This window comes from Mytilus galloprovincialis, chromosome 9 (genome assembly GCF_965363235.1).
Source record: "Mytilus galloprovincialis chromosome 9, xbMytGall1.hap1.1, whole genome shotgun sequence".
Lineage (NCBI taxonomy): Eukaryota > Metazoa > Mollusca > Bivalvia > Mytilida > Mytilidae > Mytilus > Mytilus galloprovincialis.
In genome coordinates, this window is record NC_134846.1 from 62,273,642 (window position 1) to 62,291,867 (window position 18,226).

Below are 18,226 nucleotides of genomic sequence, written 5' to 3' on the forward strand. Positions count from 1 at the left end.
CTTGTGATCAATTTTATTTGGCAATCGCCAATGGCAGTCAGCAGGGTTAAAAACATCAGTTGTTCGACCTGTTAGTCAAATGTGTTTAAATATACTTTTTCACTTTTATGGTCTTTTGGAAAATGTTGTTTGTGCTGTTTTTAGACCCTTCTACAACGAAATTTGTTTTACATGCACACGTATAAAAATTGCGGTTTTTATCCAACGCAATCATAGGTTTGAACGTAGTTTTCAATTTAGACTCGTTTATATTTTTTCGTTTGGGCTTGTTTCAAATTTTCCTTCCGGTTTATATGATCCGTTCCTCCTACATTGACTCTTAAATTCAAGAGTCTATCAAAAAACGAGGGTACTTTTTCTAAAAATGAGAGTAGTTTTTATATGGCCTTCAAAATACCGTTTCGATCCCTAACATCACTGAAGAGACATTTATTGTCGAAATCCGGATCTGGTGTACTAAAAAAATATTGACACCGTATGTTTGTGGCATAATATCGTGGCCACAAGTAAAAACAAATTTCTGTTTAGTATTAAATTTATATTAAGATCCATTTAGTTACATCTTGTGATCAATTTTATTTGGCAATCGTCAATGGCAGTCAGCAGAATTCAAGAACATCAGTTGTTCGACCTGTTCGTCAAATGCGTTTTGTTTAAATATAATTTTTCACTTTTTTGGTCTTTTGGAAAATGTTGTTTGTGCTGTTTTTAGACCCTTCTACAACGAAATTTGTTTCACATGCACACGTATAAAAATTGCGGTTTTCATCCAACGCAATCATAGGTTTGAACGTAGTTTTCAATTTAGACTCCTTTAAATTCAAGAGTCTATCTAAAAATGAGGGTACTTTTTATATGGCCTTCCAAATACCGTTTCGATCCCTAACATCACTGAAGGTCGAAATCCGGATCTGGTGTACTAAAAAAATATTGACACCGTATGTTTGTGGCATAACATCGTGGCCACAAGTTAACAAAAAAAATTCTGTTTAGTATTTAATTTATATTAAGATCCATTTAGTTTCATCTTGTGATCAATTTTATTTGGCAATCGCCAATGGCAGTCAGCAGGGGTAAGAACATCAGTTGTTCGACCTGTTAGTCAAATACGTTTTGTTTAAATATACTTTTTCACTTTTTTGGTCTTTTGGAAAATGTTGTTTATGCTGTTTTTAGACCCTTCTACAACGAAATTTGTTTTACATGCACACGTATAAAAATTGCGGTTTTTATACAACGCAATCATAGGTTTGAACGTAGTTTTCAATTTAGACTCGTTTATATTATTTCGTTTGGGCTTGTATCATATTTTCCTTCCGGTTTATATGATCCGTTCATCCTATATTGACTCTTACATTCAAGAGTCTATCTAAAAGTTTGGGTACTTTTTCTAAAAATGAGGGTACTTTTTATATGGCCTTCCAAATACCGTTTCGATCCCTAACATCACTGAAGAGACATTTATTGTCGAAATCCGGATCTGGTGTACTAAAAAAATATTGACACCGTATGTGGGTGGCATAACATCGTGGCCACAAGTTAAAACAAAAATCTGTTAAGTATTGAATTTATATTAAGATCCATTTAGTTACATCTTGTGATCAATTTTATTTGGCAATCGTCAATGGCAGTCAGCAGGGTTAAAGAACATCAGTTGTTCGACCTGTTAGTCAAATGCGTTTTGTTTAAATATACTTTTTCACTTTTTTGGTCTCTTGGAAAATGTTGTTTTTGCTGTTTTTAGACCCTTCTACAACGAAATTTGTTTTACATGCACACGTATAAAAATTGCGGTTTTTATCTAACGCAATCATAGGTTTGAACGTAGTTTTCAATTTAGACTCGTTTATATTTTTTCGTTTGGGCTTGTACCATATTTTCCTTCCAGTTTATATGATCCGTTCATCCTATATTGACTCTTAAATTCAAGAGTCTATCTAAAAATGAGGGTACTTTTTATATGGCCTTCCAAATACCGTGTCGATCCCTAACATCACTGAAGAGACATTTATAGGTTTGAACGTAGTTTTCAATTTAGACTCGTTTATATTTATATATATATATATAAGTAAAAAACATTGATAATATCAAGGCACACGTTCCGAAAAATTGTGTTAAAGCATGCGGGAGAATATCTGAAAGAACGTTTTGTGACAATACCGGCAAGGACCGGTACACTGTAATTGTTTTTGTGGGAAAATATGAAAGCCTACTCGTATCCAATCTTTTAGAAAAATCGAATTTTTACAGAAAAGTGTCCATCATGCACTTGCATTACACTATTATTAGAATAGTAGAATATAATGATATACAAATGGATGGAAATCATATATACATGTAACTGTTATTTTAATATAATATATAACAACATAAATTGATTTGTTTAACTACACTATGATAGTTATTACGGTGAAGTTGACGTTCCTGTCATTTATTCATCATCCACGCACGAACTTGTCTCAGAAAAAAAAATATATATCTCTGTACATAAACATCAGTTTCAGGTAAAGAGATATGTGATTTTTTTCTGAGACAAGGACTTTTGACCATCCACAAGAGCTTGTGGTCATCCGATGTTCAGTACTTCAGTACTTTGATTTAATTTGTCATGTGATCGAATTCGTGTCATTGTTTAATGCTTGTGTTTAAATGATGTATATTTATTTATAATATATATATATATATATATTATATACTCTTAACACGGAAATTATACACATTGGTTCTTTAATTTCCGGATATACAGGAAACAATTTTATCCCGTGACTTTTAGTATTTATATTTGTTGCATTGAAAATGGATCATGTGTTGTTCTATCTGCTTGTATCACTTTTTGGATCACAGTCTTCCTATGCAAAAGGTTCGATTTACAATTTCATCTTTTAATTTAACTTTCAGAGAGTCATAATTGTAGTATAGTATTAGTAATTCAGAAGACGTGTGTATATTGGATAAAATACCAGCATACCTATTTAATATCAAAAGTGCAGTAATAAAACGGACACAATTTGGAGCGAAAACGAATGAAATGACGTGACTTCTTTCCAAAATGAACGCAAATGTGTCGAAATAGTGAACATCTTTTGTTATGACTAAAATATACGACAGAAGACTCTAAAATCACATCTACTGATAAGTATCAAAGCAAAAAACATCACGAAACTAATGATGTTGTGTTCTTAACATAAAACATATTTTACATACATACAGATATAAATGTCATTTATGTTAGTTCAAATTTAAAAAAAAAGAGAGGATGACAAAAGCAGTTACGAATATTTTGTTCTGAAGCTATGGTTGGAGGCGCGTAACTTCAACAGAAACTTTTGTTTTTAATTGTCGTGATATGGACAGAATAGGATATCTATTCATTCTATGATAAGTTCAGGATAAGCTCCGTTCGAATTTTTTTGTAACATAATTTCAATTTTTCTCTATCTAGCTTCATACATACACGGATAATTATCAGCCAGTTATCTTCTTATAATCGAGGTGTTTCACTCGGTTTAAAGTGTCATACCACCAATTAAATGTCCCTATCTGTTCAACCAAATTTTACAATTTTCACAGCTTTCTAAATATTTTACCTTAAGTTTAACTTCATAGAAACCAGGTATATCCTGAATCGTACATGTATCAGCTTTCTACATGCCAATTTTCAACGGATGTTTAAAATCATATAAAAAAGAAAAGGTCTTCCGAATAGAGGTACCACTAAATATAACCCCTGGTTTTCTGGAAATCTTAAATTAGTATACTATGGAGTGCATTAATCCTCAATTTTGAATGCAAACTCATAAGCAAGAAAATTTTAGCTCAAAATGGACTTACTTTATTTCTCTTTCACCAAAAGTTTCATTTCTGCCAATTTGTTTGTTAGTTTAAGTAAACAATGACATCAAATGCACTAGTTTTTGTCCGAGTAGGCCTACTTTCGTTCTAAATTTGAGGGAGTAATTGGTGGTATGACACCTTAAGTTTGTTACCCGGATTTGTTTTCTTTCAATCGATTTATGACTTTTAACAGCCTTATACTTCTATTGCCTTTATTTATTCAGGAGGTATAATTGAGCAGTATAAAAAACAATAATTATTCGAAACAAAACTGACCATATGCCAAAATATGAATCAAAACTAAAATATTCCATATCTTAATGTTGATCACCTATATATATTTTCTTGGAGATAATTTTCTTATATGAAATCAAAATTTGCTATGCTTTTTTCAAAAAAATTAATAAAAAGTGTTGATCAATGTGCTATTTTGCTAGCCGAATATAAAAAAATGCATATGACTACATTAGAAAATGCATACGCATCATTAATACAAATGTTTCTTGCTTTTTCTTGAAGCGTGGTTCAATTTAATTTTATTCACGTTATACTTTTATTTAACCATTTATTTAAATCCATTTTGTATACTGTGATTATTGTCACATTTGAATTTACAGGTAGGAGACCGGGTTTATTCCTTGAATGCCAACATCCTTTGATCTACCGACAATTTACCTGTAAAATTATGTTGGCGTTCGAGGAATAGGTGCAAGTAGTTATCACAACAAAAGTGCATGCTTATCAAAACAATCATACTAATTAAACATGATAGGTAAATTACAGGTAGCTCAATCCAATTCATATTTGTCAAGTTGTTGAAAGTCAATTTTTGCTGTTACTGCTCGAACAGTATGGATTTCCTTAAAATAAATAGAGTCTTTCAACTTTGGTGTGGCTTTTTTTTTCAATATTTTCATAATTGTGTGTGCTGTAATATCCTCCCATATTAATTGATAGTTGTTTTTTTTTTTTTTTATTTTGTAGCTCGTATTGGATTACATTGTGTTATTTTGTTCAGTTGTTCAGGATAATTGTTGGTTATTATAGTACATCTTTTTTTTGTAAGTGATTCATAAGATATTGCTTAGTCACATCTATCAGAATTCTTGTTACCCTTTTTAACGGATTATCTTGAAACTGTGTTGTGGAAGATATTTTCACTCATTTTTTTATAGCATACAAAGAAGACAAATAAATCTATTTTGAATCATATATCATTTATTTGTGCACAGTGCACACAGAAAACAATACAAATAACATAAGCAAACATTTAGCAAATTGACAAAAAGCACTACATATTTGATCTGATAACAATTGTTGAATAGTTTAAACAAGCACTTTTCACATTTAATAGTATATTACAAGTGTAGAAGATACGATGCTGAGTCTGCAAACTGTACAGTTGTCATCTCTCTGTTGGCGTGTCGCTGTTTCAGGTTACCGAGTCTGGTCTCAATTTCTCTGTATTTTCTTTTTCTGTTAATTCGTTTACCACCGGCGGCGTACTGCAGCATTTGACATCTGGAAGCAGCTTCTTGGCGTTGTAACAGCTCGACCAACTTGTAGATATTTTGGTGTGGAGTCTGGACAATTTTCTTGATCTTTGAGTGCCACCCCTCTAAGTTGTTGGTTGTTCTGGGTCCTACAGTGTTGTAATGGTTCCACAGGTGACGGTTGCCTTCTACCCAGTACTCGGTCACGTAGTCTGTAAATCTTGCGGTATTGATGTCAGTATCTACATTCTCTAAGTCTTGGAGAGACTGAAACCAGACGTCCTCCACCTCATCAGTTGGTACCATTGTAAGAACTGCTGCTCGTCTCACCAGTCTGTGGATGGCCTCGTTGTTCGAATATGAGACTTGCAGGCCACACTCTTGAGTTTTGCGCCAGATACACTTGGTGTAGTGGAAAAAACAACCTTTCTTGGTGATGTCAGGAAACACTGTAGATGCTGCATTGTGTGCTGCTGTCTCGTAGTCTAGTACTATAGTCTATGGTTGAAGTTGCAGTTGGTTGTTTTGACAGTAATCTTTGAGTAGTTGGAAGAAACGGACGTAGGTTGCCTGGTCTTTCCCTGGTAGTAACGCAAAGACGAGTGGATACATAGCCCCATCTACAAAGCTGTGTAGGGAGTATAACTGGTAAAAAGTAGATGACAACTGTAAAAGGTGCCATTACCATACAGAGTAGAAGCTGCTGCCAAGTGGCTCAAGTTGAAGTGGGTGCTGAATATCAAGATACGGTCTTGGCCTCCATCATTAATGAGTAGGAAGTTATCACCAGTTGTCGTCTCTCTCCATTTACCCTCTAAGTTGATCTCCTGTCTTGAATTTGGTAGTTGGGGTATCGTCTGACTGCGCTGGGTATAGAGTGATGTCTTGTATGTTGTAAAGGTGGGCATACTCTGGACTAGTCTTTCAGAGTCGTTGTCCCAGTCTCTGTTGCGTAGGTTGACTAATTCGTCTTCATATATTGTTGGTACTGGAGTGCTTTCAACAAGACATCTTTCTTTCATTCTTTCGAGTACTTGATCAACATTGAGTTGAACTGGATCTGAAGGATGATTATGTAGATCTCTGATGGTAACTGGTATTCTGTTGAGTGTGTTGATGGAAGCTGTGCAGTCAGACTTTACACATCTCCAGTAGCATCTGTCTCCCCGTTTAGTCTTTACTCTGTACTTGTAGTTATTGTAGACCAAGTTTTCTTTGCCAAGACGATTCTCAACAAACTGTTTATTTAACTGTGCATTTTTTTTTTTTTTTTTTTTTTTTCTTTTTTTTTTTTTTTTTTTTTTTTTTTAGGGCAAGAAAATGGGTGGGCTTATCTCGCCCCGATAACACAAAGATATAACAGTTAAGGGTATTTAACGGGTTTGGGCTCATATAGCCTTTATTTTATCTATTTTTCTCAATTTCAAATTGTTCTTCTTAGCCACTTCTTCGATGTTCAATTTACGTTCTTCTGAGTACAAGAAATTCATCTTGTCTCGTACGTCTAACCAGTGGTCATGACTTCTTTTGATGGCGCTATTGAAAGTCGGATCTTTTTTCTTTTTCAATTAGTTTATAGGGGTACAGTTTATCTGAATAGACAAGGATAAAACTGTTTTCCTTTTCTACCTCGAACAGAAAGGTCTTTTGTGGGAGGTCGAGAGTGATCTTTCCTATCCTGTATCTTGAAGTTCGTTCAGTTTTAGTTTTAGTTTTTTCCATTCCTGCATAACTTGCTGAACGTTGACCCTCGGCACCTGTTGTGCAGGCGGGATCCTCTTGTGGTTTACAGGATAGTGTTCTGTCAACATTGGGTACTGTGATTAACGGTTCTTCCTGTGTAATCATTACCTCTGTATGTTGAGCGGTATTTTCTCCGTTCTCTTCGGTATTGTTGGTAAGCTCTACATCGGGGTCATTTTCTAGACATTTATTTTGAGCGGGTTCTCCATTCTCACTTGTCGTTGGTGTGGACGTCGATTGTGCGGACTTCTTGGCTATGTAAGCTTCTAGACGGCGTTTGTTCCTGTCAGATCTAGCTTTTGATGACCGTTTCCGTGTCTTTTGTGTTGTAGGTGACTCGGTCTGCACTTCATGTTGTCTGGACTTTTTCCATCTTATTACTAGCTTGTAATCTCCATTCCTTGCTGAGAGGATTTAACTGTGCATTAGCCATACTTAAAAAATGAATGACCTGAATTGCGTATCCTCCCCTTTTATGTGCACATTATTGGCTTGGACATGTGCTCACTCAGTGTCAGCTTGGGTTGTGCTCATACTCACACAGTTTCCAGCTTGGAAGTCATCAATTTTTTTTAATTATTTTTATGATTTTTTATGATTTTTTAATTTTATTAATTGTTTAATTGAAAATTTCATTCGGTTCACATTAACTAATAAAACGTTAAAATGATGTGGAATTAAACACATCTCTAATATACCTTTTTTAGTTTGAAATAATTGTATCTAACTAAAATTTCTTCAGTATTTCTTATATATCTTTTGTTAATAAAATCATTTCCATTCCCATTATTATCTTTCTTTAACAAAAAAAAGTAATAATTTTTTAGAATTTATTTGATTATTTTAAAATTCATAATAATTTTAACCAAAATTGTATTAATTTTTTTTATCAAATGTTGCAATTTTATCAGGTTCACTAATTATTTTTAACAGTTAAATACTTATGAAAACATTTGAATAGTTATAAAAACACCTATTGTTATTATATAAACATCTACTGAAATATTTTTGTTGGCATTCAAGGAATAGGTAACATATAAAATGTTGGCATTCGAGGAAGACACCGGAGACCGATATAGGTTTGTTTTTGTTTCAATTACCAATAGTGTAACGGGGTATTTTTCTAATAGATCAGACGACATGTAAACATTTATGTAATTAGCACAAAGAAACAAGTATGACAAATATGTTGTTTAAAGTAAACAAATGTTGGTATGTATAGAGACTATCAATGACATGATTTTGAATACTTAAATTTTGTTTATGATTGTTTAAACAATGTTTATGATTTTTAAAACAATACTATAACAATTTTATATTTTTGTATCACTGTTAACTTAGTTTCATCAATATTTTAAAGGGGCACACGCTGTCAAATTCATGTTCACCGATTTGACTCAAATTCTCACATTTGATTTATAACAATGTAAAACATCCAAATTATAAAAAGTCTAAGATAAACAATATAGCGGACATGGGCTCGAAAATGTATAGCTTCATTTCGTGTGTATTTTAGTCTAGACGCCATCTAATTAATTATCGAGGTGACCTCCGAATATCTACGATTGCCATATAAGCGATATAAACATAATTATAGATATAAATAAAAATCAGACTCGTGCATTTGGATTTTTCAAGGTCTGTTTAATTTCATGTTATAGATTAAAAATATATGTTAATCATCGTTTTACCTGTATAATAATGATTTTTGTGGATCGAATCAGTCAATCAAATGATTTACCTTTATGTCACTTTCAATGTTGACATTAATTTTCCTTTAAATAATTGAACATGCACGATGCATACAATATCCATTTCTAGCTGAGTGGTCAAATTGAAGTTCACATGAATACGGATGCAATAAGGTCGAATTATTTGCTTGCAAGTGAATAATTTTTCCTCAATGTTTCTTAGCTTATTTTAACAAAATTGAACCATACTGGCTGCTAAAAGCGATATATTATTTCACTTTCATTAATGATCGAACAAACTAAATCATATTTTTTATTTTTTATATATCTCGTAACAAGTGCCCCTTTAACTGCCAGGACCCACACCTTGAATTACATATAAAGTCTCGAAGATGTCAGAAAAACACCGAACAAGGCTTTATACAAACTTTTAATCAATTGCGGTAAAAATATTTCAGCGATTAATGAAAGTTAAGTTTAATGCGCCATAACCAGTGACAACATTTTCATGTATATATATGTTGTGAATCTATGTTGTTAATTGAATTGAATTAATAAGTTTGATTTTGTTTAAACTTTTTGTTGAATCAAGCCTATATCTAAGATCTAAGTTTAAAAATCTAGATATTACGTTGGATCATTTTGAACCGATACACTGCTTTCAAGAGTAAAATCTTGTGTTGGTGATTCGATGGAAATGTGTTTGTTTTTATAAACTGAAATATGTAAAAATGTATCGTTATACTTGTAGTATATTCTGAAGACGATTTCTACATCACCAACTCTACCAATACTTATAATAATATTCCGGCCGATTGCAAGTTGTTGGGAAGCGAGTTTAACGAGGATTATCCAGTACAGAAGCTGATAATTGACATCACAGCAAATGGCACTTTCTGGATCGGTGCGAAAATAGGTTTCAAACGAAATATAAATCCTGTAGGTATGTATATCTATAGTTAATTCTTAAAATTATTTTGCTTTTGTACACAAACGTGATACTGATTTAAGAATATATTTTGGTTTAAGTATTGGATTGGAGTTTGCACGATGTTGCTTTACATGGCAACCAATTAACCTTCATCTTTATTACTTTTTTCAATAAAAATGGAGTGAACGAGACTGCAGGAAGGAGTATCCACATAATCGGTACATGTTTTGAACAGTTATTGAAACTGAACACCCTTACTCTGTTTAAATAAAAACCATTGTGCCGTTGCCGATTATGATAGACTGTCAGTCCCATAAGGTGCAACACCATCAATTCAAAATCCCTATATATACAATAAAATATTTAGATTTACAGTAATCTAAATATTTTATCTCTTTAAGATTGAATTAAAGTAAACCATGTTTTAAATGAATTATCAATGTATCATCTTTCATCACCACTGTGTATCATCGCAACCGGAAATTGGGTACTAACGAAGCGGAGAGAAATAGATAAGAATTCATTCAATTTAAAGCATTTCCTCTCATTTGATGAGGGTGCCGCTTAAGAAATGATTTTATGATATATAATTCTTTAAATTATTAGGCCGATAAGTACAAAATTAATACAAGATTTTGTGTAATACTCCAAAACTTGCCACTTAGTACCAGAACATTTCGAGGTCGATCGTCCTTTGTCGCCCCATTCTCAAGATATTTAACTGTTTTTCATTATTTTTCCAGACACGTTTTTAGATTATTATAGTGTGGCATCATATTTACTGAAATTTGTTGTCAAACACATGTTTTTTTTAAAGAATATGGACAAAAACATTGTTTGTTTGTTGTACGGCGAATTGCAGGACGTTGTACGGCGAATTGCAAAATAACAACTTTTGTCTGTACGGTGTCTTGCAATATATTATAAGTTATCTACGTTCATATCCGTAAATATGGATATTTTAACACCCTGAAGTACCCCAGTACAATATGAGGCGTAGCCGAAGGGTGTACAGGGTACTGAAGGGTGTTAAAATATCCATATCTACGGATATGAACGTAGATAACGAATTTCTCCCCGGTCTTAGTCCGAATGACCAATCGGGCGAGTTTTAGGGAAATTCGGATACAAAGTGTAACGTGAAAACGACGTTTTTTTTCATTATCTAAAAAAGTTTTATTGAAATTTGGAAATTTTACATATTTTTTACTGGGTGTAGGGTACTACCTTTGGTAGAACCCTACAGGTAGTCAAATATAAGACGTTTTTAATACGGAGACAGAGAAACTGGATTGAGTAAAATTTGGCGCTCAATGTTGTGAGAGTTACGTCATAGATGGTGTGACGTCAGCGTGGGTCATTTGCATAGCTAGGTCAGTAGTCCCATTCCTTGAAAATGTGGCAGTGAAGTGATGCATTTAATGAAATGAGTGTAAATGATCGGCATAATAGGACAAAATCGTTAATGAATTAAATATTTTAATTACAAACATCATGGATAATCTACAGAATTCAATATTTCACAAGGAGCAATCGTGGAACTAAGGAAAACTTGCGTGAAGTTCCCCCGGATAATGGTTAGCAACGTCCTGGGATATGGGTTAGCAACACCCAGGGGCTATGGGTTTTTTAACGACGTGCGTTAACCAATCAAAATCCTAGATATATACTAAGCCGGGGATAATATAATTTTAAGAGGAAATTAATCACTGTTTAGATAATATCAAGTGACGATATTTTGTTGATATCAAAGCTTTACAGGCTTACAAATATACAAAATGTCTTACTTATCAAATAATATGAGGCAGGCATTACCTGTAAATGGGGACGAAGTCTGTATGAATTATTTTTTTTGTAACTTAAATATTTGTTAAAAAAAAAAAAGAAACGGAAATACCGTAACGTTTCCGATTTTGGTTCTGTTGTTAGGGATTTTAGTTGTGACGTTATTTAAATTATGATGTCATATACAATGTAAACAAAGAAACGCTATCATCAGGTAACGTTTTTCATATCAAGGAAATTTTTTTTTATTAAAAATGAAATTGGTATTGCGCGTTCCTTCCTATTTTATACTAGACTGATAAATATATATTTTACTCAAAGTTTCATACAAACGAGACCGGAAAAAGAAAGTACATTGTACATTTCTGCGCATGTCCGGGATTTCAAAACATGACATAAAAAAAATTGAACGATTTTGAGTTCATTAGTACAATGAAAAATTCGGGAAATTTTCCCGAATTTTTTTTTTATTGAATTTTCTACTGTTATTGGGGACTTAAATATATGCCGTTAATTCAGTTTAGAAGGCCTCTTTGCGTACCGCTTTTCGATTTTGTCCAAAAAGTTTTTTTTCAACCATATTATCCTAAATACATCCATAGATCGTTATACCACTAACGACTGTTGTCTTATTTTTTGTTAGGGTGAAATTTTGTAAGTTCAATAAAATAAACCGTCCATTCATCTTTTGTTGGTGCTAGCTGTTTTTAGATAAAAACAGTGGAGATGTGGTATGATAGCAAATAAGATAATTATCCATCAGGATCAAATAAAGTGTATGTAAGCAATTATTTGCTATCGTACGGCCTTCAACAACAAAAACTCGTACCTTATAGTCGGCTATAAAAAGCACCGACCGAAAAATGTGGAAGGACTCAACAAGAAAACTAACGGCTTAAATCATAACAAAACAATTTATGAAAACAACAAATAAGATAGAGATGAAGCAACGACAACCACAGGATCGAGAATTCGGACAGACACATAAAATTGTTTAATTATTTAATTTCTGAAATGATTCATTTGTAAAAAGAAAAAATTTAGAAAATACTTTGTTTTCACCGAAAGTAAGGAGAAACAAATCGTGAATTGCATTTCGAATTAATTTTCTTGTCAGTTTCTTTTTGAAAATATATAATTTGTATACATTTTAAATGCTGTCAAGCAAATGGTATTTCTATCTAATGCATTTTATCTAATGCATAATTAGTTAACAGCAACTTTAATTTACCCTTTTTTCCAAACGAACCCGAAAGCAATGAAAAGGGGAAGTGCATATCTTCAATGTATTAAAAAATTTGAAAACCACTGTACAAAGTCGCAGAAATGCCAAGCTCCATAAGGAATCTTTTATAAAGCTGACTAATTTTCAGAATACACACGGAAGTACCATATTTTTTTATTGACACATTGACAGACAATTGAACGGATGGAAAACCAGACGGAGTGATTGACTCCAAGAAAAAGGACTATGTCATGAATAATCGAAAATGCTTCAAACAGTAAAAGGGGGGCTTTTTCTGGTTATGTATATTGTTGAGTAAATGTTTTATGTCAATCAGTCGTAGCAAACTTGGGTTATCGTCATGACGTAGGAAAGTGTAACAAACAGATAGAATGAGTGAATACTATAGGGCGCGAACATTATTTTTTTTTATGGCGGGGGCTCTTATAAATTATGGTTACACTCAGTCAGGGTATTCATACGACTCATTGCTTACACGATTTTATTAAAAAGAATTACGAAGGTTTACTAAAAAAATTTAAATCATCAAAATCAGTGTATAAATCAGAAAGTAACATGTAAGGTGTCACAAGTTGAAGCACTCTTTCATCTCCAAGTCCCAATTAAGAACTCTGAGCTGATATGAAAAAAGCCTTGGTCCATCTTAACATTTCTGAAGTCTTAGACTAGCAAATTTGACATCAATTTGGGTCCAAGTCCTCATTTTTCGGCCTCTTCTACCAGGCCACACTGTTCAGTTATTTTACGCATTGCAAATTGAAAAGGTACTTTATTTTTGAAAATTCCGTCCAGGTACTTTTGGTCAATATAACTTATCAAACATTCCATATGCATGTGAATTATTTTCATCACAGAACTGACCAAGGTTTTAGCTGGATAAGAAGTGACCTTTCCTTTTCACGTTTTGGATACATTACAAATAGAAGCCAGAAATAACTACATTGGTTAGACGTATAAAGAGGGGCATGATATATCCCTTAATATGATTAACACTGCCGCATTTGTTGCACCTGCATGATCCAACTTGAGTCCGTAACCTTTGCTATATAGTCTTGTATTTATTTCCATTTTTTAAATTTTGGTTCATTTATATTTCAAGAAACAAACATTGAACTTCTATCCCCTTTTTGCAGTTAAATGATTGCTCACTTTGGAGACAGCTTCAGGTATACCAATACCCAGTTACAAGTTTAGTTTCGCATTATAGCCATGGTGAATTTTCTAAACATGAAAGTTTTTGTACAATTGCATTGATTTTCAGATAGTTGATTAATAATATATCCTTCCTAGTGGATTTATATGAACATTTAGATTGTTTTTAGCATGTTTTATAAGCCATTTTTCAGTTTGACCGTCCATACGTTCCTATCCGTACCGCCATAGATTTAGAAATTTTGTATTGTTTTTCAACAAAGATTTGAGGCTCGATCTTTTCAATTCAATTTTATGGAAAAACAGCAGAAATGCATATGATTTTTTTTACCTCTTGATAGATATATGTCTATGGTTTCAGGAAAGGTATCACTCTTATTGATTAAAATTTTCCTTTCGACCAAATTTTTGAGATCTTTGTGACATGTTCAACCCCCTATTTAGCAATATTTGGTATCAAATAAATGCTGATTGTTGCCATGGTCACACAAAAAAAAAGAGATTATATTTCACCATTATTACTATTGGAAATCAAACCTATGGACGATTCTCTTTCCATAAATATACACATGCATAACTCAAATATTAAGCCTTATTTATTAGGAAGGAAGGAAAAGAGGGTGTTTAAAAATTATGAGTGTCAATTCTAAGTTTTTTCCTATCTTTGAATTGACACCCCACCCTAGTGCATAATTTTCGGGCTGCGTTGGGTTGTTTCTTCTATTTGGTCGGCCTTCTCTTTCTTTGACATTTTCCTTATTTCCATTCTCAATTTTATCAAGGATTTACTATACTCAAAGATTTTTAAAGACATGTACAGTTACATATATGCTGTTTATGTTACTCCTTTGCGAAAGCAACGTAAAGGAAAGAGATGGACAGCAAATTTTAATGTGATTCTTGTGAATAACTGTTAAGATCAGTTAACAGAGAAAATAATTTCAAAAACTGTGAACACTTTAAGTATTAAGTAACAGATAACAGGAATCTCAATTTCAAATAAACAGTTAACAACATTGCAAATTTTAACAAAATACATTACAGACAGTTGGTCGAAAACAGTTAACAGTTTTTAAAATTTATCAGTCAAATAACAGTTTTAAACAAATTTAAACCTTGAAAAGGACAAAAACAGTTTAACATAAAAAGGTACACCCCCCCCCCCCCAAAAAAAAAAAAAATACCTTAGATATTGGAACTTAATACTTTATTTTCTTTAAAAGGACGGTAAATAACTATTCTAAAATTGCAAGTTGCCATACAGTTGAAAACAAGTTGCCATACAGTAAATCTGTCAACACGAGCAAGTTGCCGTACCCTAGACTTTTTTTATGGTCTATATTCTTTAAAATACATCTTTTTGACAACAAATTTCTGTAAATATGATGCCACACTATAATAATCTAAAAACGTGTCTGGAAAAATAATGAAAAACAGTTCAATATCTTGAGAATGGGGCGACAGAGGACGATAGACCTCAAAATTTTCCGGTACTAAGTGGCAAGTTTTGGAGTATTACACAAAATCTTGTATTAATTTTGTACTTATCGGCCAAATAATTTAAAGAATTATATATCAGAAAATCATTTCTTAAGCGGCACCCTCATCAAATGAGTGAAAATGCTTTAAATTGAATGAATTCTTATCTTGTTTACTTTTTTTTTTCTATTTCTCTCCGCTTCGTTAGTACCCAATTTCCGGTGCCGATGATACACAGTGATCACGCCAATTGTCAACATGTTTAAAATCTTGAAGTGACACAGTACAAATGTACATGATAATTCGGAAGTCACCACAAATAACAATTTCCCTCTGGTTTATTAATAATTATTATAGATCTTATCAATCAACATATTATTTGGCACATTCATTAATTGAAATGTAAGCTCAAATTCTCATAACATATTTAATTAGGCAAAATTTTTAATCATGTATATTTATTTCGAGTTTGAGAAATTACTATGTTTTGTTAAAGTAAGGCTACTTTATCATATATTCTAAAGGTTATTTATTGAATTGGGGTGTGACACATAAATGTACAACCCCATCCAGCACAACCACTATAGTATTTTGTGTGACGCATGCTATTGGAAATGTCCGACAAGAAAGAGTTACTCCTCTAAAACTTATTATGCAACGCTGTTTAACAATTGTGACGTCAAAATTTTATGTTTGTTATGTTCCAGTGTTTCAGGTTTTAATTACCTTAAGTGTTTTACTCAATTTGGCACCTCTCCTTAACTTACATGTATAAGATTAAGAAAATAGTGTCGTGTTCAAATTGAAATCAGCTTCTTATGTCTATAATTTACAAAAAATGTTTTAAGAATCAAATTTTCATCAATTTTCGTCGTTACTCTGCTCTCCATTTTTACTCTGTTTGTTGTCTTATATGGCCCAACTGTATATTTTTATGTTATACTGCAATAAGCCTGTTGATGGAATATTCGAAATCTGGAAATAATAATACGGAAATGACTGTATGAACTGGGTCGTTTAAAGTGAAGAAATTATTGTGCCAGAATAAACGTGTCTTTATATTAAACACAAAAGTGTCCATGTCTATATGTGTAAAATAGAGTTTGATTTCACATGTAACTTGATTCTGTCTTTAACCAAAAAAGAATGTTGTAGAATAATTATATGGTATATTATAAACCTCGTATCAAAGATGAGTTTAAATAATTCAAAGTTAATACTTCTTATATTATTGAAGGAGTTCAATCGGGATGCAATGTTAACTACAATGAAAGTTTAGATGAATGTAATGCACATTGCAAAGGTCGGAAATATTTAAGCTACAATGTAAGTATGTATTGTTGTATAAAAGTTCCACAGTTTAAACTATAGTAAAAAAAAAACATCAATATATATTTGGAGCGTATTGACTTTTTGAATAAAATTTTCTATGACAATACTATACAATATTTGGGATTTCTAAATGGGTGCATAAGCCCTTTTAAGATCTTTTTACAACTGAAAAAGAACTACTACATGTAGGTAGGATAACACAAATGTATGACAAATGTATGACAAATATATGACAAAAAGAGATGAAATTAAAAACTGTAGTTTTTTTCAGAAAAAAAATTGCCAAAAAACATGATATTTTTATTTGATTCTTTAAGTACATGAATATTAATTAGTTCAGTAAGGCCTTACTCGAACTGATTGAATTTTACTTTTTGGAAAATGTTGATCCCATTTTCGACATTACCATCAGCTTTTTTGCAAAGTGTCATGGCTCGATACTCAAAAAGTAAAGAAGAAAAACGACACGAATTTTAAGAAAATCAATATGAAAAAATGAATCAAACAATAAACTTTGTCCGATGAAGCAATGTCTCAAATTCAGTACTAGAAATAACACACAAACTAACCTAAGTATGTGTTTTCTAAATTCAAACTTGAAACTTTTGGGACCCTATATTTCAAAGTTCTAGATTTTCAAAAACCCTATTTCACAATTTTTAAATCGAGTATACATGTTTTATTGCAACCCATGTATTAATCGGTTGAAGGTACAAAAGTTTTTGTTTACAACAAGCTCTCAAAATCAAATTACAGGAACATTCTTGTACTTGTTCAAATGATGATATGGCAATCGTGGGACTGGCAAGGACACAACACTGTAAAGATCAAAAGCATGGGCTCTGTTTTAATAACAATTGTGTTGTTTATGAAAGAGGTGAGTTTTTTTTATTATCTTCTTACACTATAAAAAGAGGGGCGAAAGATACCAGAGGGACATTCAAACTCATAAATCGAAAATAAACTGACATCGCAATGGCTAATAAAGAATAAGACAAACAGACAAATAATGGTACAGAAGACACAACATAGAAAACTAAAGACTAGGCAAACACCCCATCAAAAATTGGGGGTAATCTCAGGTGCTCCGGAAGGGTAAGCAGATTTTGCTCCACATGTGGCACCCGTAGTGTTGCTTGTTCTTTAGTTTTCTATGTTGTGTCATGTTTTCTATTGTTTTTCTGTTTGTCTTCTTTCATTTTTAGCCATTCGTTGTCAGTTTATTTTCGATTTATGATTTTGACTGTCCCTCTGGTATCTTTCGTCCCTCTCTTATTACAAACCCGGCGAATAGTCTAATTCGGATTGAAGTTACGACATAAGGAACATTATCTGTGGAAAATATATATCATAACGGGCAACTCGTGATGGCGTCCTTCAAATTTACGAAGGGATGATTTCAACATCACCTTTTGGAACTCTTGGTTTAATAGATTCCTATTGAGCACTAACCCTCTATCAAGGTAATCATAATAGGAAATATAATCCCAGAAATATCGTATTAAGGGAGGAACACAATTGGTACCCATGGGAATACCGA

General features: G+C 32.6%; 1 long non-coding RNA gene across 1 annotated transcript; it reads left to right on the forward strand.

The window, feature by feature from the left end:
- Positions 1-2,791: 2,791 nt before the first annotated feature.
- Positions 2,792-17,566, forward strand: LOC143047007 (uncharacterized). Its single transcript, XR_012969360.1, has 4 exons — positions 2,792-2,860; positions 9,513-9,704; positions 16,592-16,680; positions 17,443-17,566. It is a non-coding gene; the product is annotated as an uncharacterized LOC143047007 (long non-coding RNA).
- Positions 17,567-18,226: the final 660 nt, after the last annotated feature.